At 39.9% G+C, this 26,421-nt stretch overlaps 1 long non-coding RNA gene across 1 annotated transcript in view; it reads right to left on the bottom strand.

Moving 5' to 3' along the window:
* Positions 1-2,920: 2,920 nt before the first annotated feature.
* The window catches only part of LOC138260699 (uncharacterized), a 49,236-nt gene continuing 25,735 nt past the window's right edge, over positions 2,921-26,421 (bottom strand). Inside the window, exons 2-3 of the long non-coding RNA XR_011198928.1 lie at positions 26,314-26,337; positions 2,921-3,573 (exon numbers count right to left, since the gene is read on the bottom strand). This is a non-coding gene — a long non-coding RNA (uncharacterized lncRNA). The remainder of the gene's footprint in view (positions 3,574-26,313; positions 26,338-26,421) is intronic.

A 26,421-nucleotide genomic window follows, 5' to 3' on the forward strand; every position in this document is an offset into this window, starting at 1 on the left:
AAATGTTGGTGTACATGTGTGTGTGTGTATATACATATATATATATATGTGTGTGTGTGGGGGGGGTGTGTGGGGGTGTGTGTGTGTGTGTGTGGGGGTGTGTGTGTGTGTGTGTGCGTGTGTGCGTGTGTGTGTGTTATAGTAGTTACATTGACCAATTGGATTTTTCCTGCACTGACCAATGGGTTGTCGTTTATGTATTGATTGCATCATGCTGATATAATATAATCACATGTATTTTTTTTGTCCTGCGAACAAAATGACAATATCATGAAGAACTATGTATCCAGTGGCAGATTAGCCATGTATCATAGTGTGGTACTGTGTTTAGTCAGCCATGTGATGGTGCTCCCTTCCTTCTCTTCTTCACTTCTAACACAAAACTGATAGTTAAACTGCATTCACACCATAGGACCCCAGAATGCTTCAAGCCTCTATATTGATCTGAACAGACACATATTTGTGCAATGTTTCATTGGTAGGTCTCACCAATGCAATCTACTGCATAGTGGGCATGACTTAGCACTAAAGGCTACGTTTGTACCCCCTGGGTGGCTGAACAAAGAGTAAGGGGCCTTGGACACCTGTCATGTAGGTGAATGCAGACTTTGGGTTTTCACCCTCCTCGTTATAGCATCATCTGTTGAGCAGTTAGTGCGGACCCCATAAGGAAAGTTGCCATTACCACATTACACTATGGGCAATGATATCTAGGTTTTACTGCGAAAAAAAATATCAGATTCTCAAGTGAGAAAACAGCCCATTTCATGTGAAAGATAACAAATATCAATCTGACAATTATGACATTCATTACTACGGTGGAGGCGCCTCTTAGTGGATTCAGGGCTTGCACCCCCCTGTTTTCTGGCCCATTTGTTTTATTATACCAAGAGAAATACATTTTTAACTCTTGCTATAATAACAATGCTGACCTCCTTCAGGCTTGCCCGCACCAATGCTGGAGTGCGCGTGCACATTTTACAACTCATGTTGTTTCGTCTGTTAGGCCTTTAAATGTAGATTATTTAATCACGATATGCTAACTTCTATGCCACTAATTTATTAATAAAATTTGATCTCTCTCACCAACCTTCAGAAAGGGATTACGCAGCTGGGGAAATCCCATCCCTGGCTTCGGAGCCCAGGCATGCCTTATTGCCTTACCCATTTTTGATGTGCTCAGCAGCACAAGTAAAGATAGACATGGATGTTGCAATCTTAAGCCCTGCAGTGCCCATGGCCAAACACCAATCAGCCTGTCACCCCACCCTTTCCAAACTCGTCACAAAGTTGGGAAATGGTGGGGTAAAAAAGCAGAGACTGAAACCTTGTCCCTATGGCTGTGCAGGGTTGAGGTTTCAGTTTCATGCCCCAGCTCCGGAAGGTGAAAGGAGCAAAAGGCCAAATGAGACCAGCAGCACAGTAAGTAAAAGAAAAAAAAACTTTTAAATGTTGTGCGCTGTGCATTTGTGTTTATAGGTAGGAGTGTCTTTGTGAAAGATAGCATGTGCAGGAGGGTGTGTATATTTGTGAGTGAAAGTGAGAGAATCAGTAGAGGGAGTAAGCGAATGAGAATGAACAATAGGAAAAGTGAGTTTGAGTGAGAATGAATGATAGTGACTGAGGGAGAATGACAGTGAGTGTAACTGTGATGGAGAATGATAGTGAGTTGAGGGGAGGAAGAATTACTGCAACTGTGGCTCCGATGGAGAATAACAGTGAATGTAGTTGTGAGGGAGAATGACAGCGAGTGTTATTGTGAGGTAGTATGATAGTCATTGTAATTGAAGGAGAATGACATTGAGTGTTACTGCGAGGGAAAATGACAGTGAGTGTTACTGAGTGTCAGAGTGATTGTATCACACTCTGAATGAGTGAGACAGGGACAATTAATGGGACTGATTTTGCGACAGTGAGTCTGAATGACTGGGACTGAGTTGAAATGAGTGAAAACGATTAACACTAAGTGAGGCAGTACGGTTCAATAAATCAGAGTAAGACTGATTTACTGAGAATGAGTAAAAAATGAGTGACACCAAGTGAGTGAATGAATATGAATGAGACTGAGTTAGTGAGTCTGAGTGAATTATAATCTCAGTGGGTCAGAGAATGAGTGAGACTTAGTGAGTCAGAAAATGAATGAGAATGAGTGAGTTAGAGAATGAATCAGACATAGTGCGTCAGAATGAGTTGGACTAAGTGGAAGTGAGTAAGACTGAGTGAGACTAGGGGAGCTAGAGTGAGATTGAGGGATGGATGAGTCAGAGTAATTGACTGAGTGAGAATGAGTGAGGTTGAATGAGAATTATTGACATTGAGTGAGACTAAGTTAGACTGATGGAGTATGATCGAGAATAAGTGATTGAGTCAGAGTGAGCATGAGACTGTGTGAGAGTGAGAGAGTCACAGTGAGAATGAATAAAGCCCCCCACAACCCACTGAGAATTCAGGCTTACTCACAGGAATTCAAGCCATAGATAACATCCACTAGCCACCAATGCAATCCATTTTACACATTTACAAAACTTCAAGCTTCTGATCCCTAACGGATCGCAAATTCAGCAAAGAGCTCCTTGATGATGTCAGCAAAAGGAGGAGACTGTTAGGAAAGCTGTAAGGAACACTTAATGAAAATCGTTCTGTGCATTTTGCCTAGAAATTTTGGAGAAGAAAAAGGTCAGCTAAAACCTTACTGCCCTAGAGTTCCCTACACTGTTGTGTTTGAAGAGGAGAAAGCATTGTGAGTTGGATTGTGAAGCAACTCATCTTATTACTGTGAACTGTAAAGTTTAAAGACAGTTTCATTTTTTATTGGACTTCAGCCCTGTATTGCAATATGTCCTACTTTGAGTCACAAAGACCTCTCTTAATGATTACATCACACTCATTTCAGATGTTCTCCTTACGGAGTGCTTATTTAATTGGTGCATGAAACCAGCATTAAACCATTTTTTACTTCCAAAACTTTTATTTTGAAAGTTATTGGACACCTTGCTACTTATTAAAAATATGCGTGATTAATTTATGATTATACCTAATTCAAGGACCCTGGATTGATTTATCCTGTGAACTGAGTTTCCCTTTCAGTAGATACTATACCACGGTTCATTATGTAAATCCTCTTTCTATCAAGGGCCACATTAAAACAACCCATAACAAATAATATTATTCATGAAGTCAAAATTACATTTAATTTCAACTCTACATTGCTATACACTGTGCAGACATTAGAATCTTACTACTTCCCTGCTTTTCTTCTCAAAGTTGAATAATTCCAACATGATACAGAAGTATTTTCAATTAGACTCTAAGATTTACAAAATCCTCTTTTATCATTGGATTTGTGGTAGGCTAGCGAATTATTTGAGTTACTGCCTTTAAACACTGAAATCTGGATGCACAGGTTACAAGTCTTTGATATGTTTCCAGGTTCCTCTGTCAGTCTGCAGTGAGAGCTGTGCTCCCGGATACAGGAAGTCTTCAATTGCAGGACGTCCAAGCTGTTGTTTCAACTGTGTGCCCTGTCCTGGTGGAAGCATTGCTAACCAAACTGGTAGGTTCCATTGCCGTCTTCTAAGAAATGTTTTAAAAAAGAAAACCGGATCAAATTCATGTTATAGTTTCACTTTAAAAGGCAATCAGCAAATATTTACAATACACATTTGTAAAATATTTTTCAACCTTTGGAAAAAGGAATCCAACATGCAACATGTTCATGTTTCTCGCACTGCTACTGAATGTAGAAAATTTTAATTGTAAAAAAAATGTTATACTATGTTATGGCAAATTAAAATATGGTATTTATCTAAAATTGATTTCCAGCCCTAATTGCCAATCATGACTTGGTTTCCTCGGATTGCAGCCCACAATCTCAGCTTTCACAATGGTTAGGAGTCTTCTTGCTGCATCAGCTCCATTTGTGATCATGTCCTTGACAGTTCTACTATGGTGATTAGAAGGAAATTTAAGACACAGAGCTGGTCCTTCTTACAAGTTAGGCGGAATAGGTGAGATTTTTGGTAAATACCATTACCCCAGAGTGAGGTATTCACCACTTTTTAAATGAGCAAATGAGGCATAACTAGGGTTGGATTGGTTGGATTTACAAAGCATTTTTGCTGTAGCAAACATCCCGATTCTATGAATCGGGTCGTGTCGGACTGCAAAAATGCATTTTGTGATGTACAAAGCCCAATTTGATAATTTGTGTTTTGCGATTTAGTATTTGGAAGGGGCATGTTAAGGACGTCCCATCCAAAAAGCTAACTGGAATGGTATGTAAAAATATTTAGGACTGAAATGCTGTTGCAAAACATTCGCAGTTTACAGCCAATTGAAAGTTGGTGATAACCCATACGCAAATGGGAAGGTCAGAATGTTTGAAAATGTTTTATTTAAGAGTAAGGAGTGCAAACCACTGCCTACACTTTAAAAATGAAACTATAACATTTAATTTTTTGTTTTGTAAAGACATCCTGTTTTCCTTTAAGTAAAATGGGCTGCCTTTGAAAAAATGACTGTTTTATTTAAAAGCACTTACAGACATAATGGTCTGCTGACCCCGGCAGGCAACCATCGCTGTGATGGCAATAAATCTTACTGAGTCACAAATTGCAACCTACCTCCTTAAAATTCATGAGGTAGGTCTATTTGAGAAACACTATGAATCACTAATGAAACTCAAAAGAGTTTCAAACATTAGAAATAGTGATATCCTAATTGTGATCTACAAACAAATGCAATTAGGTAATCGCTGTTTTTATATTCATAAATCTATCCCATAATTCTAATGTTTTGCCTTTTTAAGGGCCTTTTCTCCTATATTTTTAGGGGGTGTGACCTGCCTAAATTTATGAGGGGAAACATTAGCACATTAACAATATAGGTATGCTGGATCCCATGTTATCTAGCAGATATCCGGAAATGCTTTCATTATGAGACATCCTACTCTGAAACAAATATTAAACAAGTAATTGAACAATACTTTTTTCTTAAATAACTGGTGTCGAGCCAAGGGACATAATTAGGGAGCCTGCTCAGGTTATGAGGAAGGGAGGGAGTCATATTAAACTGAATTATAATGTAAAAAGGGCATAAATATGGGAATTGTAAAAAAATATAAAAAGTTGGAAAATAATGTATACCAACAAAGGAGCATCCGTAAGGGCAAACAGCACACAATGAGTGCATTTTAATACACAATAAACTGATTTGCTATAAACATGAGACTAAGGGCCAGATGTAGGTAGCCTTTTGCGCCTTGCAAACGGCGAAAAACGCCGTTTGCGAGACGCAAAGGGCCTCACGTGATGCAGAAACACATTTTGCGAGTCGGAACTGACTCGCAAAATGTGTTTCCGACTCGCAAATAGGAAGGGGTGTGCCCTTCCTATTTGTGACCCCATCGCGATGTAGAGTTGATTTGTGACCGCGAAAGCGGTCGCAAAACAACTTGCAGTTACCATCCACTTGAAGTGGATGGTAACTCATTCGCAAACGGGAAGGGGTCCCCATGGGACCTCTTCCCCTTTGTGAATGCAAACAAAAATATTTTTTCAGAGCAGGCAGTGGTCCTACGGACCACTGCCTGCTCTGAAAAAAAAGGAAACAAAAAGGTTTCGGTATTTTTTCTATTTGCAGCTCGTTTTCCTTTAAGGAAAATGGGCTGCAAAAAGAAAAGAAAACTGCTTTATTCAAAAACAGTCACGGACATGGTGGTCTGCTATCTCCAGCAGGCCACCATCCCCATGAGTGCCTAGACTCGCTATGGGGTCGCAAACTGCGACCCACCTCATGAATATTCATGAGTGGGTCTTTGTGACCCCATAGCGAGTTGCAGAAGGTGTCCGAGACACCTTTCTGCATAACATTTTGCGAGGTGCAAATTGCAAGTCGCTTGTACTCGCAATTTGCACCTCGCAAAATGTTTTCTTCCTACATCTGGCCCTTAGATGCTGTGAAACTAAAATACTCAATATACACATTAAATGAAACTAAGATGTATAGTTCTAAATCAAGACAAGGTAGAGCAGCTAAAATAGAATATATCACTAAGGTTACCAGTCTCTGTACTGCATAAGTAGTGAATGCAGACAGTGCAAGAATATTATGTATTTATAAACTCTAAAACCCTTCTTCCTTACTTTGAAGAATGCAATATAAGGTGACGTCCCGATCACAGTTAAAGGTTCAGGGGTTTTATGTCATGATTTCTCAAGGCATCAAAAAGTATAATTAAGGAACATTTTGCATGAATTTGTAATCACATTCTAGCTCGTTACTCATTGCATGCAGGACCATCGATAATGATCTTTTACACAGACAAGCATAGGAATATGGTATTGTGAACGGAAAATAATTCTATATTCTGGAATTTGTGTAGAATATAAATGCACGCATTTGTGGTCGCAAAACGAGGAGTCGTTGAGACAGTGGTTACCCAGCAGTAGTTAAAAGATGGAGTTCCCCAAGACCAAAACTGTCTCAAGTTTATTTACTGCATAGTGGGTGTACCTAGGAAGGAAAGTGTTTTAGTTAGAGAAACACCAGATAGAAATGACTGTTCTGTTGGAGGGTACGTTGCTGGTACTGAAGACCTTCAAGAAATTGTCAATTGTTTTCCCTCAACTTTCTCTTCTGCGGTTAAACATCTGTCTTTTAACTACAAACACCTGTAATGGCAGCCAGGATGGGCCTGGTTGCTTCTCTGACAATCATGCAAAATGTTCATTCTGCTTAGCTATTGCATTGCAGCCCATAACTTTAGCAAATCATTTAGACCCAGATTTATGCTAAAGTGGCATAGCACAGTGCTGTGCCAAAAATAGCAGCGCCACGCCACTTTTGAAACGCAGGAGTGCGTCGTATTTAGAGGAATACACTGCAACCCTGTGTTTCCTCCTGGCTGCCGCTGAATGAAGCTGCCTAGCGCCAAAACAGACATCCCTGCACCATAGTGCAAGGATGTCTGCGTTGAGGGGATAGATTGTTTATGTGGAGGAAGGTGTTCTTTGCTGCACATATACAATCTATAATAACGATTTGGCACTCCTATGTGTGCTGCAAAATGCAGCACACATAGAAGTACCAAAGCGTAATGTTGAATGATTGTTTATGTGCAGGAAGGTGTTCCTTCCTGCATGTAAACAATCATCCATGGCACTTTGCTTCTCCTACATGTGCTGCAGAATGCAGCACACATAGAAAAAGCAAACAACGAGGAGGAATAAAAGCATTTTTCCTCATTTTGCCATGCTAACGCCACCCCTGGGGTGGCGTTAGTTTTTGGGGCTGCCTCAGGTTTACAATAACTTGTAAATCCGAGGCAGCATCAAAAGCAATAAGTATTGCAGTGGAATGCACACAGCAACACCCACTGCATGCCCCTTGGACGCAGAAAACTGCTTTGTAGGGGTCCATATTTACAAGGAAGCGTAATGCCACAAAAAAGTGTAGCTGTGCTTAGTGCCACCAGAGCGTCACGAACAGTGACGCCCCTTTGGCACTAGGGGCTCTTAAATATACCCCTTATTGTTTTTATTCACTTAGCACAAACTCAAGGAGAAACGGGTCTCAGAGTTCTGTACAGTCGATTGGACACAGCAGGCCTTCACTATCTGGATGGGACCAACATAACAGCCCATACGTTCTACATGGCAAAGGAAAAAACACAATAAATCATTGCATTAAACAATGGAGTAAAAGGAAAATGTATAGCCATTTGTAGAATCAATGGCATCAAAGAACCACCTTTATTTGCAAATTAAAGAGCAGAATGGTAACATGGCTCTAAACTGTCAGGCTAGTTGCAACCACCTCGGAATGCATTAGTCAACAGGTAAAAGCAAAACTTAACATTGCCATAGTAAAGGCATAAAATGACAATGAAATAGTTGAGAAAAGTATAGAAAGGCTGAAGGTAAAGTGGATAGGATTGAATTAGAGTAGAGAGCTAGAGTGAGATTATGTACAGAGAGTGTAGATGCAGAGGAGTAGATCGGGAGAATGGACCAATGGAGAAGTTGGTGCATGAACAGTAGAGGGTAAACAGAAGTAGAACAATATTTCTTAAGGAGTAGGTTCTTTGAGACTGGTCATTTTGATATGAATGGGGAAAGTGCTGCAAATTCTGAGAGTTCTGCTGGAGAACGATTTGCATAATATAGCATCCTTCTTAAAATTGAGAGTAGCATTTGATTTACTGCTTTTGCAACAGTCACAGAAAAGAATAGCCTTAGACATAGGTATCTAGGAGTTTGGCGGATCAACCCTTTGCACATGAGACAGGGGACTCTTATGAAGCATGATACTTCAATCAGGGGAGAGTTAGGGTGGGCAGACAGGAGCTGGATTGACAAGGTCCCCTTTGTTAGTATTTCTGATTGACAATGCTGCAGCATACACATCAGCTTTTTGTTTGTAAGTCTGTTTTTAGACGGCTGGTGAGATTTCCATGTCCTTAACTTCTAGTTTCAGATCCTGAGGAGTGAGAATGTGCTTTAAGTTCCTAGGTTTATGAAGATGGAATCTAGCAGACTTAGCCATAGTTTGAATGTGGTGTTTGAGGTTCAGATTTGCTTTAAGATTCAAACCCAGGATACGTTTTTATTTGCCTATGTGATAAGGCAAGGATGAAGATGGTATTACATAGATACATTTAAAATGTGTCATGATACTTTTGCACTGGAAGATTACGTATATACTTTATTCCATTTGGAAAATCTTTGAAACCATACAATAATGGCATTATTGACTTATGCAAATCCAAATAAGAGTGTTAATACTATGACTATGAACCAATGGATTTAGTAGCAGTGTCCACTTTTGGAGGTGATGCCAGAATACTGTACGATGTCATGACATTCACCGCATGGTTGAAGTTACAGATTGAAAAGAATTGGGGCTAAATTTAAACATTCTGAGGTACATCGCACGATTTCAGATCGGAGAAGGAGTTCCAATTTTTCATTTGTTTTGATCACTCTGAGAATTATGAATGAACCTACTTTAGGATGATTTGTTCTCAGACCAACCTGTTTTTTTAGTTTGTCAAGGAGAATGTGATATTTTGTTATCCGAGAGAAGATTAAATCCCAATAGATTGAGAAAACATGGGTAGCCTATTTCAAGAGAGTAGATGATGTTTTAAATACTATTATTTTGCAGATTTCATATTGGGCCTGGCATGAAACCAGAATGAAGCAAGTCAAGGACGCTGTTTTCCATGATAGTATTCATTAATTGGGAGAAGACTCATTTACAGTAGCACTAGATGATTGAATGTGAGGACTTTTTAAAAAGGCACTGCTATGTTTAGCTTTGAGGCAACTTGGGACCAAAGCATTTTGATGAAGGAATTGTTAGGGGCAGAAAGACTAAAGCTGGGCCCTTGTCAAATGAAGGAGAAATTAGGTCATCAGGGTACAGAGGAGATCAGGACATGCAAGGGGGGTACTTTTCACCACAACATGTTTATGGCATATGTTGTAAAGGTAATGACAAAGTCAGGCGTTCCGTTTTCTATTTCCAACCACTGAAACTGATTATACACTCTGTTGAATTAATAATGAATTAATAATGACTTTTAGTTGCAAAACCCATGATTACAAATTAATTTATTCAGAATCACCCTCAAATAATTTTACAGTCGCATTCACATCTAAACACATATAATAGTAAAAACCAGGTTTGAAAAAGAATAAGGGCCTGATTACGAGAGTAGCAGTCTTACAACGGTCAAACTCACAGTAGTGGTCTGGACCTCTACATAATAATCCTGGTGATCCGACCACCAGTGAACCACCAGTACTGCCAGGATCTTGGATCCGGCGGTCTGGAGGTGGTGGAGATCCTATTCCGCCAGGGCAGTGCTGCAAGCAGCACTGCCCTGGGGATTTTGACCTCTTCTCGGCCAGCCTTTTTATGATGATAACACCGCCATGAAAAGGCTGGTGGAGAACAGATGTAGGGGCACATTGTGAGGGTATTGGGGGTCCCTGCTGGCTATAGCATTACCGCCGGCTTGATTACAAGCCTGAGACAATGCTGTAACCTGTTTCCTGCTGGTCCAGCAGGCGGAAACTTAGGTTTCCACCCACCGACCTAGCGGTAAACCCTTAATGACTACGGCAGGGAGGTTGCTGCATAGGCAGCTGCCACCCTGTCGGGAGTTTGGCGGACGATTTTTCCGTCCAAACTCCTATTGAGGCCTAAGTGAGAAATGAATGAAGGTCAGATGTTAGTCTGCAAACTATTACTCTGCATGCCTTTACTCTGTAGATTTTACTCCCTTTGAAAGAAGTTTGCAGTAGCTCCAAATACCAGACTATTTCCATATTTATGAAGGACTCTTTTGCTAGCTGGCCTTGCAGTACACCCATTGCGCCTTGTCTTTCAAAGAAGCTTGTTTTGGTCCTGCAGTGCCACATCTGCTCTTTGAATGAAGCTTGCACTGGCTCTACAGTACTTCATTTATTTCTTGTCTTTGAAGTACGCTTGCACTGACTAGCCCTGCAGCAGCAAACTTGTTCCATATTTCCGAAGGACGTTTGCCATGATTGCACTACAGTACCACACTTGTTCCATATCTTTGAAGGAAATTTGCTTTTGTCCTGTAGTGCCACACTTGATCCATTTCTTTCAAGGAAGATCATGATGCTCTTGACCAGTGCTGTTTGTCTTACAAATGTAAGCCAAGGACAACCAGTACTCCTGCTGCCTGTGCTCTATCTATTTCTATAGGTTATAGGGGAAACCAAAAGAGCTGTCTCACAACCCTCATGTTTTCTTAACAAATAATTCATAATCTTGCTTAAAGAAAGTAGACTTTAGGTAAGCCCACTTCAGTTATTCATCAGTGTCATTCACACATTAGTTCAGCCCTTCAGAACAGCATGCATACAATCGGGCAGTGGATCAGAATTCTTCAGACATTGGTTTGGTTGCCAAAGTTAAGCTCTGCCTAGTAGACAACTTCTGGTCTTTAAGATGTCAGGTAAAGGACATTAAAATAGTACCAGAGTACACCAGAAAAATTATGATTCATGCTATGATCACCTCCCAACTGGACTATGCAAATATTCTATATCGTGGTCTTCATGAATACCTGCTCTGTTGATTTCTGGCTATACAAAGAGCACACTTGCTATGCTACATTGTAATCTTTCTAGACTGGAGTCAATTTCTCCATGTCTGAGGAACTAACATTGGCTTTTGGTGCACTAACGTATTATGCTGAAATGTTAACTGTTGACTTCCATTAATGATTCTATTACAACGGTCTAAGTATCTGAGGGTAAGTGTTTCTCTATATCGTTCCTATAGATCTCTGAGATCATTCTCATTTTTTGCTGCAAGCCCCCTAAGTGTGTCATGTCCATCTGGGTGGCAGTTCTTTTTATTTTCTAGTCCCCAAAATGTGGAACACTCTGCCGTACTGTATGTGGTTTTCCCCAACTTGCTACATCTACTAAACAACTGAAAACCTCACTACTTCAGTCTACCTAGTAGCTTCCTGTTGACTTTCCACCTCTAAGCTACTTTTAGCAATAGCTAAGGGATGCCTTTGAACTGTATACGTGGTTCATTCATTCATTCAGCCATTCATTCATGCAATAAGACAAGATGGAAAATATAGTTTGGCATTAACAGGATTCAATAACATTTTTAAGTTACCTACAAGGTTTGCAAAATTGTGAAAATTCCTCAAACTTTTACCTTGCAGTGTACGTTATTGCAGTAAATGTTTTACTGATGAAACCCCTGCTTATTGATTTGTTTGCTGAGTTTATTTTCCCCAAATCTAGACTTTCTCTTGGAATTTGAACTTTTCAAACATCACAAAAATATGGAAAGTACTGTTAGAAAAAATAAAATCAAACTTTGTGGTTCCCCGGGATTGTTACCTACTTTTGAAGTGAAATTTTTATCTATAGTCATCTCTCAGCAGAAAATGTAACTACGGCCAACTTGGAGCAGCATTTAATTTAAATGGTTTATATTAACTAACCTCACCATGTAAATGCAGCATGCATTCTCATCATCTTGTATCTACTCTCAAAAGGGTACATTTACCATTGTCTACAACTTGGTCTAAGAGGCAAGACAAACGTTTGGAATAAATGCCTGCATCTTGTGTGTGACTAAATAGCAAAAAAGTAAAAACATGCTTAAAGAAATAAATAAAGAAATAATGCACTTAAGGCCTAAACTAAGTTTTGTTAAAAAGCTAACCATTTAGTAAAACCAATGCCATTAAAGTGATGAAAAATAAATTTGGGGTCCAAATGTTATTGTAGTTAGCAATGCAAAAACATGCTATTAATTACTGTCAGAAGGAAAAGTGGACATTCCTCAAAAGAACAACGCCAAGAAGAACTTATGAAGGACCTATCGCACACATGATCCCAATCCAAGAGTGCACATGCACATAGTTAAAAGTTAGGTAGAATTGCAACCTGTATCAGTTAAGCAGTTTATCCATCTGTGATATATATTAAATGATAAGTCTAGCAGTTTAAGGCAAAAGACCATGTATGACCAAAGATGTAGGACATACACGCTGAATAGAAGCCCTCTGAGATCTGGGGAGACCTTGAGTGAAAACGTCTGGCTGGGAGACAGTACTTCTGAATCTGGTTTCTTTGGTTGGATCTACTTTCACAGGTTACCACACGTTTTTTCCGAGAGGACATAAAAACAGAGCACCCCATGATATTACTCTGTGGTTTTTAAATCTCACACTGGGCCACATCTCCTGGAATGGCTTTATTTAGAGTGCTACAAGACGATTCTCCTAGTAGAGGTTACTGTGTTTTTAACCATTAATCTCCGCAGGGTTCAGGGGTCCTCCCAATGGAAGTTCCCCTAAAAAAAGTATTTACACCAGTAGTAATATGAGTGCCCAGCGGAAAAAGAGGGTAAAGGCAGATTTGTCAAGGTTTTTGAAAAGATTATTCAAGGCTGCCTTGAATTAACTCAGTCAATATTCTAAAAATGATACTAGGCTCTGTATTATTAGCCTAAGAGTGTTCTCAATTCTTCAAAGCGGTCAGCCACGGCAGCTCTGATTTCAGTACCACCACCCTGATCACAAGTCCAGTTTTCGCCAGCCTTTTCATGGCGGGACCCTGCCATGAAAATGCTGGCTGAAACACAGTTGCAGGGCCCCCTGGCACCCTCAGAATGCACACTGATTGCTTTGCAAACAGTGTGCATTCTGAGGGTGCTGTTGTGATACGGTATTGGCCTCGGCTCCCTTAAGAGAGACCCGAGGCCAATACTGTAGAACTGTTCTGGCTGGACTGACTGAAGGGAACAGCATAATACAATGTTCCCACCTGCCAGCCCTTTGGGAACATAGTAATACAACTGGAGGGACAACGGCGGTATGACAGCAGCGACCTCCCCACGCCTTTAGTGGTCGGATGATTCTGACCGCCAAAGTCGTAATAAGCCCCTAAATTTCTAATGAAGTAGCTATTTACTCCTGGATAGGTTAGAAATTAAAAAACAAGTCTCTCCTATTATTTATCTGAATAAGATTTTAGGGTCTCTCAAAGTCCCCTGAGATGGCACTGGCAAAACACAATAAGAACACATGAATGGTCCATGGCATCTGAGCTGGCACTGTTAGTGGCACTGAGGTTACCATAAACACGGAATGGTCATGTAGGTGGTGCTTGTGTCCTCTCTGTTAAGTACACTGCACAACATTCTTCCAATTTTAAAATATGTTAAAGCAGCCCTAGATAAAATCTTAGGACGCCAGCATAATGAAACATTATCTACCGATTTTAAAGAGTGGTGTTGTACAGGACAAACCCTCCTGTGTGTTTCTCTGCTAGCTAATTCATAGTGCTCTCCTTCCAAGACTTTTGCAGCTCTCTGGCCATTGCTACTGAAGGGCAACATCACAGCTTGAGGATCATGGGAGTCATCATGGATCCAGATGTTTCTAAAACAACACCTCATGCACTGTTGGCCGCCTGTGATGTATATTCTTGAATGAGAAGAAGCTTACATTTCTTATTATGATGTGATAAATACCGTCAGTATTGAAGGACCAGTAAAGATTGCTTGTTCCAATTGAAAATCACTGCATTTCACAGATGAATTCACTACAGTGTTCTTCATTCACTGATTTGTTTCTTTTGACCTTACCATCTGCTATATAAATATCATGTTACTTTCTAAATTTCATGACCTGCTATTATTCTTAGATTCCCTGGTCTGCATGAAGTGCCCAGATGAACACTGGTCGAGCAGTAAAAAAGACAGATGCATACCAAAGCAAACTGAATTTTTGTCGTATGAAGAACCACTTGGATTCATCTTGGCTTTCATCTCTATTTTGCTCTTTTTCAACACATTAGGCATATTGTGCATTTTTATTATATTTCAACACACCCCAGTGGTGAAGGCAAATAATTTGCAGCTTAGTTATTTTCTACTTTTTGCCCTAATGCTATGCTTCCTCTGTTCTTTGATTTTCATTGGTCGGCCCAATATAATGACATGCCTACTTCGTCAGGTGATCTTTGGTATGTCTTTCTCTTTTTGTGTTTCTTCAGTTTTGGCAAAGACAGCTATGGTAATCGTTGCCTTTAGAGCTACCAAGCCTAATAGCAATTTAAGGAAATGGGTTGGCTATAGGACATCCTACTCTATTGTGCTGTCTTGTACCTTTACACAAACTTCTATTATAGCTGTATGGCTGGGGACATCAGCTCCATTCCCAGAACTTAACACAAGTGCCTCCAGCTGGAAGATTGTAGCTGAATGCAATGAGGGATCCATTATAATGTTCTACTGCATGTTGGGTTTTCTTGGACTATTGGCATTTACAAGTTTTGGGATAGCATTCCTGGCTCGGAATTTGCCAGACAGATTCAATGAAGCCAAGTTCATCACCTTCAGCATGCTGGTCTTCCTCAGTGTCTGGTTCTCTTTTATCCCAGCCTATCTCAGCACAAGAGGGAAATATGTGTCTGCAGTTGAGATTTTTGCAATCCTGTCCTCTGGTGCTGGTCTTCTGTACTGTATCTTTGCCCCCAAGATTTTTATTATATTCCTCAGGCCATATATGAACACTAAAGACATTAAAGTTTCTAAATCTTCATTAGCAAGTAAAAAACAAATTGTAAATGTGATTGTCGGTCAGATGGCATGAGTATTAGCATGTGCTTCATCTTAAACTGTCAAAAGCATGGCTTGAAGTTGTCCTATTTGAGTTTCATACCATTATTTTGTGAATCAGTAGTCTGTTTGCTTCATTGTAGCAGGAGTTGATTGAGTTGACTTTTTTTACATCAAGGTTTAATTCATCAAACCACAACCTAAAACCACACTATTTGGTGTGGGCTGGAAAAGCACAACAGAGTCACAAGCCACATTTCACTGATCATGGGCTCCAAACACACCTGCCCTGCACTGTGCATACCTCATATATGTAGGGTGACAACAAAATTCCATTTTATGGGTAGAATGATAGTCCTGGTTTAAAACAGGAAATTCTTCCAAAAGTTGGAGGAGTCTGACAAACATCAGTTTTCCTCAAATGATTTTCCACATGATACGTCTGTTATGGTTTCCTTCAGGGACAAACAACTTTGCAAAAGAAATTAAAATAAGAAATTCTGAGACTCACTCAATTCAGAAGGTGGAATGCACAATTGTTTTCTTCCCCTTTCCATGACCCAGATTGGTTCAGCGACTTACATTATAGCTTTTAATTTTTACCTTGAGGCATTATGGTGTTATTTTTAGCTGAAAAATGTTGGGGAGACAAATACATGTTTTAGCAAATATATATTTCAAGAAAACATCTTCTGATGTCATGATATACATTCTCCATATTTAAAGCAATAAGTTATTTAATTTGTGTCTTTTATTATATTTTCTATCAAAATAGGCTGAACATAATAAGCGTAGATTACCTGAAGCAAAGCGAAAAATATTCAATTGACCAACGTGTGCTTTAGATTGTATTTTGAACAATGAATGGGCCTTAACTGGCAGCTACCTATAGCAAGGCTTTGTTTACAGTGTGGGACTCAGATAGTGACTCATGAATCATGAGAAAAAATATTCTTGAGATGGTATTGGTACACAGCCCATCCTCTGTGGTCTCTTTGGAGAAACACACCTAATGATCTGTGTGCTGCCAAAAGCCAAACATAACTTTTCCGTTCAAATCACATTATCATTGCCCCTAATGTCCTTTCAGTACATTTGCCCAGTGCGACTGGAGCTTTCTGGGTGATTTATATGTTGAAGGTATATATACGCTGTCACAACGATGACAGAGTGTACATACAGCCAACATGAGTGTCCGCCTGCCTGATTTAAATGCAGGTGGACCTTCAGTTGGGATGTGGATGAAACTACTTAGTCTTTTCCATGGCCTAACCTTTCCGATATCCGTGGGATGTAAGGGCCGCTGAATAAATGTCTACATGCCTGCCCATCAATTTAGATGTAGTCATTTGTTACTATTTCTTACCCCCAAGGGACATTATAAAGATGATAATTCTCTACCTGCCATCGGAGAAGACTCCGATGTCTAGAGGAGCATTATTTTTTTTCTTAACAAAAAGAAAATACTGTTTCTGGATTTTCTTTTCGTAAAGAACAAAAATAAGATGTGCTCCAGAGCAGGGCCCTGCTAATGCAGTCATGTAGCACAGAGTAAAATGAACTGGCAGGAATCACCGTCACAGCAGTTACTGCCAATGCTTTTATAAATGACCACCTGGTTGGTGTTCATTTGTAAATTAGGCAGCCTGTCTCTCCATCATAGGAATTAAGTAATTTACTCCATCCACATGGCAGACAGTGGGCCTTCCTCCCACATCTAAATAGTCCTTTATTGTTGGACAACATGGTAATTACACCTCAGATCTCAATGACATCTACTGATACCTGTATCTGCTCACTAGTTTTACTTCTTTCTCAGGGCATATTCTTAGTGCAGTGCTCGATGGGGGTTCAGTGCCAATTGGTTTGCCAAGTCAGTGAAACCACAAATTATTTCTTGCTTCTTGGTCTGTGTGGTATGGAAAACAGTAAAACATGGGTTTGTGATAGAAGAACATCAATGCCCTTCCTCATATGGCATATTATGCATAATATCATGGAAGAAGTTATGAAAACGGAGGGTCCAATTGGCTCATGTATGCATTTGTTTGCCCTGAATTGTCAAGGATCTTCTGCTAGAGTTTTGTCGGAACTCATGCATATCAGTAATTTTGTATGATGAAGCAAAAGCAGTAAATGGATATACACACATGAGATAGCTTAACGGCTGAATTAAATAAAGGGCTCATGGAATTAAATAAAATTAAATAAATAAAATACTTGATACAAAAAGGAACAAATTCTGGATTTACATTTTGTTCTCTCCTTCTCTTTGAGCATATAACTTAAAAAAATCATGGCATTAAACATATATCCAGGTGAGTGAGCGAACCGTAGGCACATGCAAAAATAGCTGCTTATACTCTGCATGTATCAACTATGAAAATTTATTAAGAATTTTTTTTTTCCTGAGAACTAAGGACATGTGGGATTCCCAGATTGTAAAGGCGGATGAACTCAGCGGGAAGGAAGACAATTATGTATGCAGCAAAGCTAGTAAAATGAATGTATAATTTATAAAGTCCCAGAGCCCAAAACATAAGAACAGATGCAAGTATGTCCATGTTGACTATCCCAAAGCCAGGTATCCAAATATTTGCTAAATCCAGAGATGTGGATTCTTTAATTTTCTTAACCTACATGCTAGACAAGATCCATTACACAAAGGCTGATGTGAATTTCAATTGTATTGTCAAAGAAAAAGAATCAAAACATTGGTTGAAATATTATTTTCTTTACTCGAATGTACACAAAGAGTGTTTAAAGTGAAATGGGGAGGTCCTGATGGCATTTTGGAATGACCAATCACATCTGGGCTCCTGTTGCTCTCTCTATTCTTGCTAGCCTGGACCAGGCTGCAGGACTTTGGAGTATGTGTGCTCAAGGTGAAGCATTAGCTGGTGCTAGTGAGATGACACCACACATACAGATGATGTTAATAGTGCCTGAAGTTCTCTTCCTGCCTTGAGGCATATTTGCAAGACAAAGTAAGTGGAACTGTGAGACACACATAGTCTCGTTCTCATTGGTGGAAAGTATAAGTGTGCATTACTCACTGCACAGATATTCTGTTGTTGTATGATGAGCATGGACCTGCACAATTAAAGAGGAGGATGCTGGCTTAGATGGAGCCAGCGTTAACAGCTGAAGCTTGTGAGGCCATCTGGTGCCAAAGTGGGACATAATGGAAGGTCCCCAGTGAAGAAAAACATGTCATGCTTGGCAAAATGAGAGTACTGTTTCAAAGTCACAGCTGTGCAGACCCTACTCATCCATGTTGAAGAGGGATGCAAAGGATATTTTTCAGCCATAAGGGAGGAAGTAGAAAGGCGGAGCATAAGTGAAGAAGTAGAAGAGGCTGCAGTGATTGTTGTTGATACGATGAAGGGGAGGTAAAGAATAATAACCATGTTAAACACTGTGTGTAATAAGCTGCATAAATTAGAGAAAACAACTGTGACTGTGGAAAACCATCAGGGGTGGGAAGATGGAAACAACATAGAGAAAGTTAGGTAGGATGCACTAGCAGATGGAGGGGAGGATGACCCATGGGGAGGAGCTCAACAGGCAAGTGAGCTATAATGTCTGTCTTTCTTGTGCTTTTATCATCCTATTTACCAAAGAGCAGGCAGGGGAAAATCTTCGGTATGCAACCCATGTCAGCATTTGTGGCAGTGTGGCTTACCAATGTGGCCACTTTCAGGCAACTGTGTTAATTTTCTAGTTTGTTCAGATGACAATGTTCTTTCAGTACACTGAGACCCAGATTTACAAAGATTTTATTTTGGGTTTGTGTTACTTTTTAACGAACACCCTAAGAAGTGCTCTGGTGTTATCTAATATCCAGAGCGAATCAAGATTTGCATTGGATTGCAACCTTAAGTACCGTAACATTGTGCAATGTCCTACCTTGCATTGCTTTGCCCAAAGGGGATGTTCAATGGGTGGTGAATGGATGTTCTCATGCAATCACCTTTGTTTTTTATGCAAACTCACATCTACAAAGAGTTAAAGACAGGGACATCCTCCAAAGTCCTCTGCCTTCTCAAGCAAGGCATAATGAGAAGAAATGTTTTCAATTCTCATTTTTTAACTCGTTTTATGTGTGCTGTATTCTACAATACTCCTACAAAGAGGGAAACATTTTAATCATACTTTTTGTACTAGAAGGGACCCACTCATACATAAAAACTATGCTGACCACAAAAAAGACACTCTTGCACTGTGGCACAAAAGTGTCTACACGGGTGCACTGCAGCCAAAAATGTGCCAGTGCAGAAACATATCTGAACTGTGTCACCTCTTAGTAGACACAGTGCTGTTCTGCTCTCTACTGTTCACGCAACACAGCACAACCAATACACTTGCTGTGCTGTGTTGCATGATTTATTTATAAATCTAGGCCTTATTGTATATTGAAGGCCAATCCCAGTGTGATCCATGAAAACACTGTACTCTGCATATTGTATTAGCGAAAGTGAGAAGCTACATGACATTGGTTGGAATGCTCGCTGTTTGCTAAAGCTTTACAATCTTCAAAGGCACTTGTTGATTTTGTCTGATATAATGACATTATAGATTTAAGAGCTGACAGTGTACCCTGATTACAAGGTTTACCCTTTTGAGGTTGATAAAACAGGCAAATAAATTCTTGTTTTACTTCTTGAACTTAGTAGTTCCTTCCTGGATTTGGAAATAAAGAAAGTACCACAAAATTATCTATTGTACTGAAGTTAACTCTAAATCCTGTCTGAAAGATCTGTTTTTTCACTGAGTGTTAAATTCTTCTAGACACTATAACAGAGATATCATAGACTGGACTACTAAAGAAGGGGCCATTCAAGCTTTGAACTGTTCAGATTATAGTGCGTTATTGTTAGTATTTGGGCCAACCCTATCAAACGCATGTGCAAAATTGCAGAAAACAGTAAGTTATGACAAATGTAACTATCTAACTCTAGAAAGCCTGAAGGCTATTTTTAAAAGCCATCGTTTACAGACATCTACGTACACAGGAAGACTAAAGTATTCTACTTGCTTAACTGTTGTAGAAGTTTTGTGAAACATATGCCCCAGAAATACATAGTTATAGGCTGTGTTCTATTGATGGCAGATTGGTGTTCCTATGATACCACCCATGTTTTTTGAGGCAGAATCTTATACACTAACCATAATACACAGGGTGTTTCACCCAGAAACAATACAACTTTTTTTTAAAAAGCATTGAAAAGAGAACTGCTTTTAATCCTTCTGTTTTCAACTTTGCGTGTGTGCTGCGCTGTAGAGCACAGATTCAATGTGGGACATGTTTTAAAGCTTGTCTACATATAAAATGGTATAACTATTGTAGAGTCACACAGACACCTATTCACTATGGCACAAAGGTGTGCGTGGTGTTGGAATCGTAATTCTGAATAAGGGCTAGGGAGAGAGAGAGAGTTGTTGCTATATCTTGACACTTTCCTGGTCTCTCCCTGTCATTCAACCCAGTGCAGCAACTTTGGGTGCTGTGCTCTCTTGTGTGAAAGTTTAGTAAATCTGGGACAACATGTAGCACCTTTAGCACATGTAGGAGAGATAACACCTAGAAGGAGGTGCTGTACCTAGGAGTAGCATAAGGTAGTTAGTTTCCTAGTTAGTTTCAAAGAACTGATGCCAGTGTAACTACTGAGACATGCTGTTAACTGCTTTAAAGAGGCAGTGGCATATACAGCTGCCTGCTACTGTGACCTTTCAAAAGTTTGAAAATGTATACCATGGGAGTAAGGAGTAGGGAAATAATCCTAGTTTCATAAATGTAGCTTCCACGTGTTCATTCTGTGCTAAAGTAGCATATAGCAAGAGAAGACAAAATATAAGTTCACATGCTTATCACGCTGGCTACAGACCAACCTGCTTACCAGACTCTCTTTCCTACAAGAAAGAGTGAGAAGGTATGCATTGAGCAGTGGTTGAAAATATCTGCAAAGAATTATGACATGTGGAAATGTAAGCAAGGGGCTGGAAGTTTGCTGAATGAACAAATGCTAGTTTTGTAACAATATAAGACTATCCAGGATGAACTTACCAGAGATTTGACATAGTCATGTACCGCTGCCCTGTCACATTTGCTCTTCCCTTGTGTGTCGTGTGGCTCAGGGTCAAGCCTTGGGTTGACTCTTGGGTGGGTCTCTTTGTGTAATGAAACACAAAGCAAGAGAGTTTCAAAGCAACACAAATCAATGCAACTACAGAGGGTAATGGTTCAGTGCATGAGTGACACTGCCTATCACATCTGGGCTCTTTAGAACAACACACCTAATAATTTGTGTTCTGCCAAAAGGCCATACATAAAATATTCCATGGGCAATATGTTATTGAGTAGGCTTTTTTGAATGATTAACTTTTCAGATACAATAAATACATGCACCTTCACCCCAGAGTTTGGTGTAGTTTGGCACCAAGAAGTCAGTGCCAGAGCCCTGTCAGCTGTTGTTGCCGGCTTGGATTTGTTTCTTAGCAACAGATAAAATCAAAAGGAAATTTTGCATCCCATTAAAGGCAGACGCCAAGATGGTAGTACTGCGAAATAATATGTGTACATATATTAATCATACGTGGTGAGCATGTCTTGCTTTCCACACAGAGTTGATAATTCGAAGTTAAATAACACTGATCTCAGGAGGGTAAAACTTAGCCGGCAGCCAAACGCACAAACAGGAAAACTTAGATCAGATCCCACAGATAGGCAGCAACACTACAATGGTCCCCAGAGATTGGCCCCAATAAAATAGACACATGGCCAGAGGGATGTGTACATTCCCAAAACACCATAAAGTTAGATGCCACATGTAATTAGGTACACTTAGCAAATCAGGACACAGCACATGCAGTGACCACCCACCCCTCAGGCCAGACATCTGGACACGTACTCGCTGGCCCACATAGCATCCATGTCAGGTCAAGGCCCAACTGCATTCCCTATCTGGAATTGTATCTTTGACTCTGTGGCAACTCTTTGCATTTTTTATGGTTTTATTACGCCCAGAGAAATGCCTAAATCTTTCTTCAATCTGATGTACATCGAGCCAGTCCTCAGGCCCAGGTTCTGTAACTGCTCTCGCTCTGTAATGTTTAATTAAACAGATCATTTCCTATTTTGCCAGATACCTATTGTCTTTTGTTTTTTAAGGTAGATTCTCATTCGAGCAACAGCAGTTTCACTTTTGAACTAATAAAAACACCAAACTGTACCTTAACAAGTAAAAAAATCCCTCTCTAAGTTAATGTGCAGGCAAATATTTACGTTTGTATTTTTACCCTTACTCACAAGTGCCCATAATGATATGCTCCAAAATATCTCCAGTAAAAGATGCACAATTGTCAACCCTCATGTCCCCTATATTTCACAAAAAACAGCCTGTTATTCAACACTAGAATGCAGTGTTGACAGGCAATTTGCAATTGCTGCATATTGCCTGTGAAGCAACCTTTCATCAGACATCTGCAATGTTTTATCTCTCATACTCTTCAGATGCAAATTAAAAGGCTCTTTTTTAGAAAATACCACACTCCAGATATCATAATGTGACATCCAACATGTTGGGACCCAGAATCACACATCCTATTCCATCTCTCCCCTACTGCAGAGTTTCTCTGTGGTAAAGCATAGGAAAAATAAAACAATACATAATTAAACGAAGAAATAATAAAATGTTTTGGGTTAAATATTAAAGTAAATTAATTTTAGATATTCATTTTAAAGGTAAAACAAAAATGCTACAGCTCTATTAATTTAATTTGTAATGTATTCATTAACTAATTAACACATAATAAATTAATTTTTTCAAAAATTCAAAATTTGAATTAAATATTACCTCTAAAGAAAAATCATTTCAAATGAATTAATAATCATTACAAGTCAACTACAGAATAAATGATAAAATAGTTTTAGTTTAAAACAGTGTACTATAATATTTTATAATTAACTATTAACCATTTCCTATTTTTAGATATATTTGACATTAAATTGCATATTTAAATCTGTACCTATTTAAAATTATTAAATTTAATTCAACATTATTTCCTATGGGATTTTATTTAAAGTCCAAACCTTTTCTTAATTTCTAATGGAGGGTTGTGCAGTAAATTTCATGGTTATGTGTGAGACTCACTACTGTTTTTTGAGCAACTTTACAAGTGAAGTTTGTGAACAGTAATGGGCTTATTCTTTTATAGGCGAGTGATGTCCTTACCTTAAAACCTTTCTGAATCTCCCTAAAAACATCCTTAATCCTCTCTAATTCCCTCCCCTTTTGTAGTAAGTATGCCCTTTGTTGCAGCCACTCACCTGTGCCCTCCCACATTTACTGCAAAATCATATGCGTACGTATGTGGAGACTCTGCAATCATGGGTAGAGATTGATGCACATAACAAGATAGGACAGGAAAGGACCTAAATTCCTCACATAGATTGTGAACACTACTTTGTACTGCAAAGTGCATTTTTTTAATCAGGCCATGCAGCACAATGGAGGACGTTCTCTATCTGGCCCTGTTCCAACAACATCTGACAACATATAGAGTAAAATAAAGATGTAACAGAGAAGAAGGACTACAAGAGAGAAAGAGAAGATAGAATTTGAAAAGGAGACCCCAGTTTCTTCACTTTCAGGATTTAAAGCCAGAAAAGGAATAAATAGAGGGACTATGAGGACTTGGTGAATGTCGGAACAAAGATGAAGGATTATAGAGGGGTCTAGTGGGACCCACTAACAGAAGAAGAGTTGAACCAGCCATGGACGTGGAAAGACCAGGACTAGAGGTGGAGATGTGGGGTGGGTTGCAGGAGGCAGAAGGGCTGACCAATGGTCTGTGTAGGGAAACACGCTTTTTACAGGTTTCCCCCACTTTTTGCCCCCATTTGGACAACTAGCTGCTGGTCTTTGAACTCTGAGAGTGAGTTTAGGCCTGCTAACCAGACCTCAGAGGTTTAACCCTATACAAACTGCATGTTGAATTGCCTATATCCAATTAGTAAGGACTGAGTTACTTATAAGTCCCAAGTATATGGAATCCAGGGAACCCATAGCATGTAAGACAGAGTGTCCACTCAGGGCTACATCACCGTTTTTGCCACCCTGCGTGTGACAAAAGTACAGAATGGCTCCCATCCTGTTACTGCAGACTGGAGGGACAGTATTTACACTGCCATCTTGACTTTGACATTCAACCACCGGCAAAGCCACACTTTCCCTTAAAAATATATGTAAGTCTCCCCAAAGAAAGGCCTATAGAGGGCACAGAGCTGTGTAGGATATACAGTTTTTATTTGTCTTAACAACAACACTTCCAAATTGCACTTTTTCAGTGGATGTTAGTATCCCCTTTGGCTAACACAGGGTTATCAGCTGGTACCCCAGCCTGGCTAACTTCTGTATGGGTCATGTAAGGTATCAAATCCATTGTGACATTAAACCCATCCTGATGCCCAGGTTGAATATGATATCACAATGAAAGTTTTGGAACTTTTAGAAAGGTGCTTCTCTGTATTTCAGCCAGCCCAGTGGCCTCACAAAAGCCCCACCACACAGACAGCTTTCTGCCCACCTAGGGAGATATGTGAATGTCTCCCAGGCTTGCGAACATTGTAGTTGCTGCAGAGTGAAGTTTGGCTACCTCTACCAGGATGGCATCTCAGAATGTTAGCCCAAAAGGCGAGCTGCAAAGAGGAAGCCACCTTAGTGAGGGAAGTAGTGACAACATCCCTGAGTACAATGACCTTTTGTTTCTGCAGAGAAAGTGGAGACAGCCTCGGAGAAGGGAAAACCCATTCCAAACCCTTTTTTTGTGGGAATGTAGCACTCTGGTAGTCATACCTCTAGTGTAGGCTACCAAGCTCCTAGCGACCAAAGACGTGTTGTGCCATCTAGAAATGGGCAAAAATGTTGTACTCTGGAATAGCCAGGTGACACACATCATAGGAAGCACACCAGTAGGAAGGAAGGGACACAGTAGCTCATTTGCTAGGGATCATGTTGTCACCTTGGGGCTCTTTTCTGTGATAAATATGACACCCCTGACACCCTATCCCATAAATCACGCTGTATTTGGTGAGAGGATCGAAGAAGGACTGCCAAGCTGCCCTTGGAATTGCACAAAGAGGGGTTTCAACTTTGGAAGGACTGCACTTGATACACTTTGGGCTAAAGAAGTTTGAAATATGGCTGTGGTTCCTGGCTCAGGAAAAATTTGATTCCCAGCTCCAGGTCAAACCAGTGACTTCAAGGATCAGTTGGCTGATCTCTAGGAACCATGGTCACAAGAGCTGAAGAAGCCAAAACCGACAAGTTAGTTACCACTGCAGAATTTTGCAACTACCACTCGCCAGGTACCCAAAAGGACAAATCTGAGCAAGCCAAAGCTTGCACCCAGGTCTGCCTCACCCAAAAGTGCTGTCCAAGACCAGCTTTGTCGCACCCAGTGGACACTAGCTCCCACCTAAAGATTCACCCCAACTGTGGTGCAAGGATACTAGTAGCTCAGCATTGGCTGCCCTGCAACTGCAAAGAAGAGGTTCCCCACTTCACCTGTGGACCAAAGAGCATCACAAAGACACCCCCATCAAGGGCACCACAATCAGAGCATCCTTTGACCATCCTTTGCCTTTATCCTCAGCATCAAGACCACTCCATTGTTGTCTGTGGGGGTTATCCTGTGAAGGTTAGAATTTACCTTAAAATGCTCTAGCGGCGAGGTACTGTCCAAAGTGTCTGAAGCAGTCAAACTAATTCTTTCAAACTTTTCAAAAGTTTACAAACATTTTGTTGACCATTGCTTGTTTGGGGTTGCATTTAAAAATTCTCAGATCTGTATCTCTGGAACCAGGGAAACCCTCTAGTGAGTTTTATTCAAGGTCTCTACAAAATCAAACAAATATAATCTGTTTTTATAATTTGGTGTCCAATTTCTTTCGTGTTGTGTGACTTTCTTATTTCATTGTTTGGTGCTGTTAAATAGTTTACACTAAGTTCCTTTGCCAAGCCTTACTGCTCACAGCCATAGCTACCCAGGGTTGAACTTAAGGTTAAGCACCTGACTGGACTCAAGACTGTATTTGAGAATGTACTACATGATAAGCCTCATTTGCAATTTAGAGAACCAGGGTTGCCAAAATGTTGTAAAAAATTATAGACTCACCAATTCCAGAATTACCACTGGAGCCTAAAAGACATAAGAAAATAAGAAGGGATTACTTTATGGTAAAAGCGTTAGCAATATATTTTTAGTTTTCCAAATAAAATGGCA

Source organism: Pleurodeles waltl, chromosome 10 (genome assembly GCF_031143425.1).
Source record: "Pleurodeles waltl isolate 20211129_DDA chromosome 10, aPleWal1.hap1.20221129, whole genome shotgun sequence".
Classification (NCBI taxonomy): domain Eukaryota; kingdom Metazoa; phylum Chordata; class Amphibia; order Caudata; family Salamandridae; genus Pleurodeles; species Pleurodeles waltl.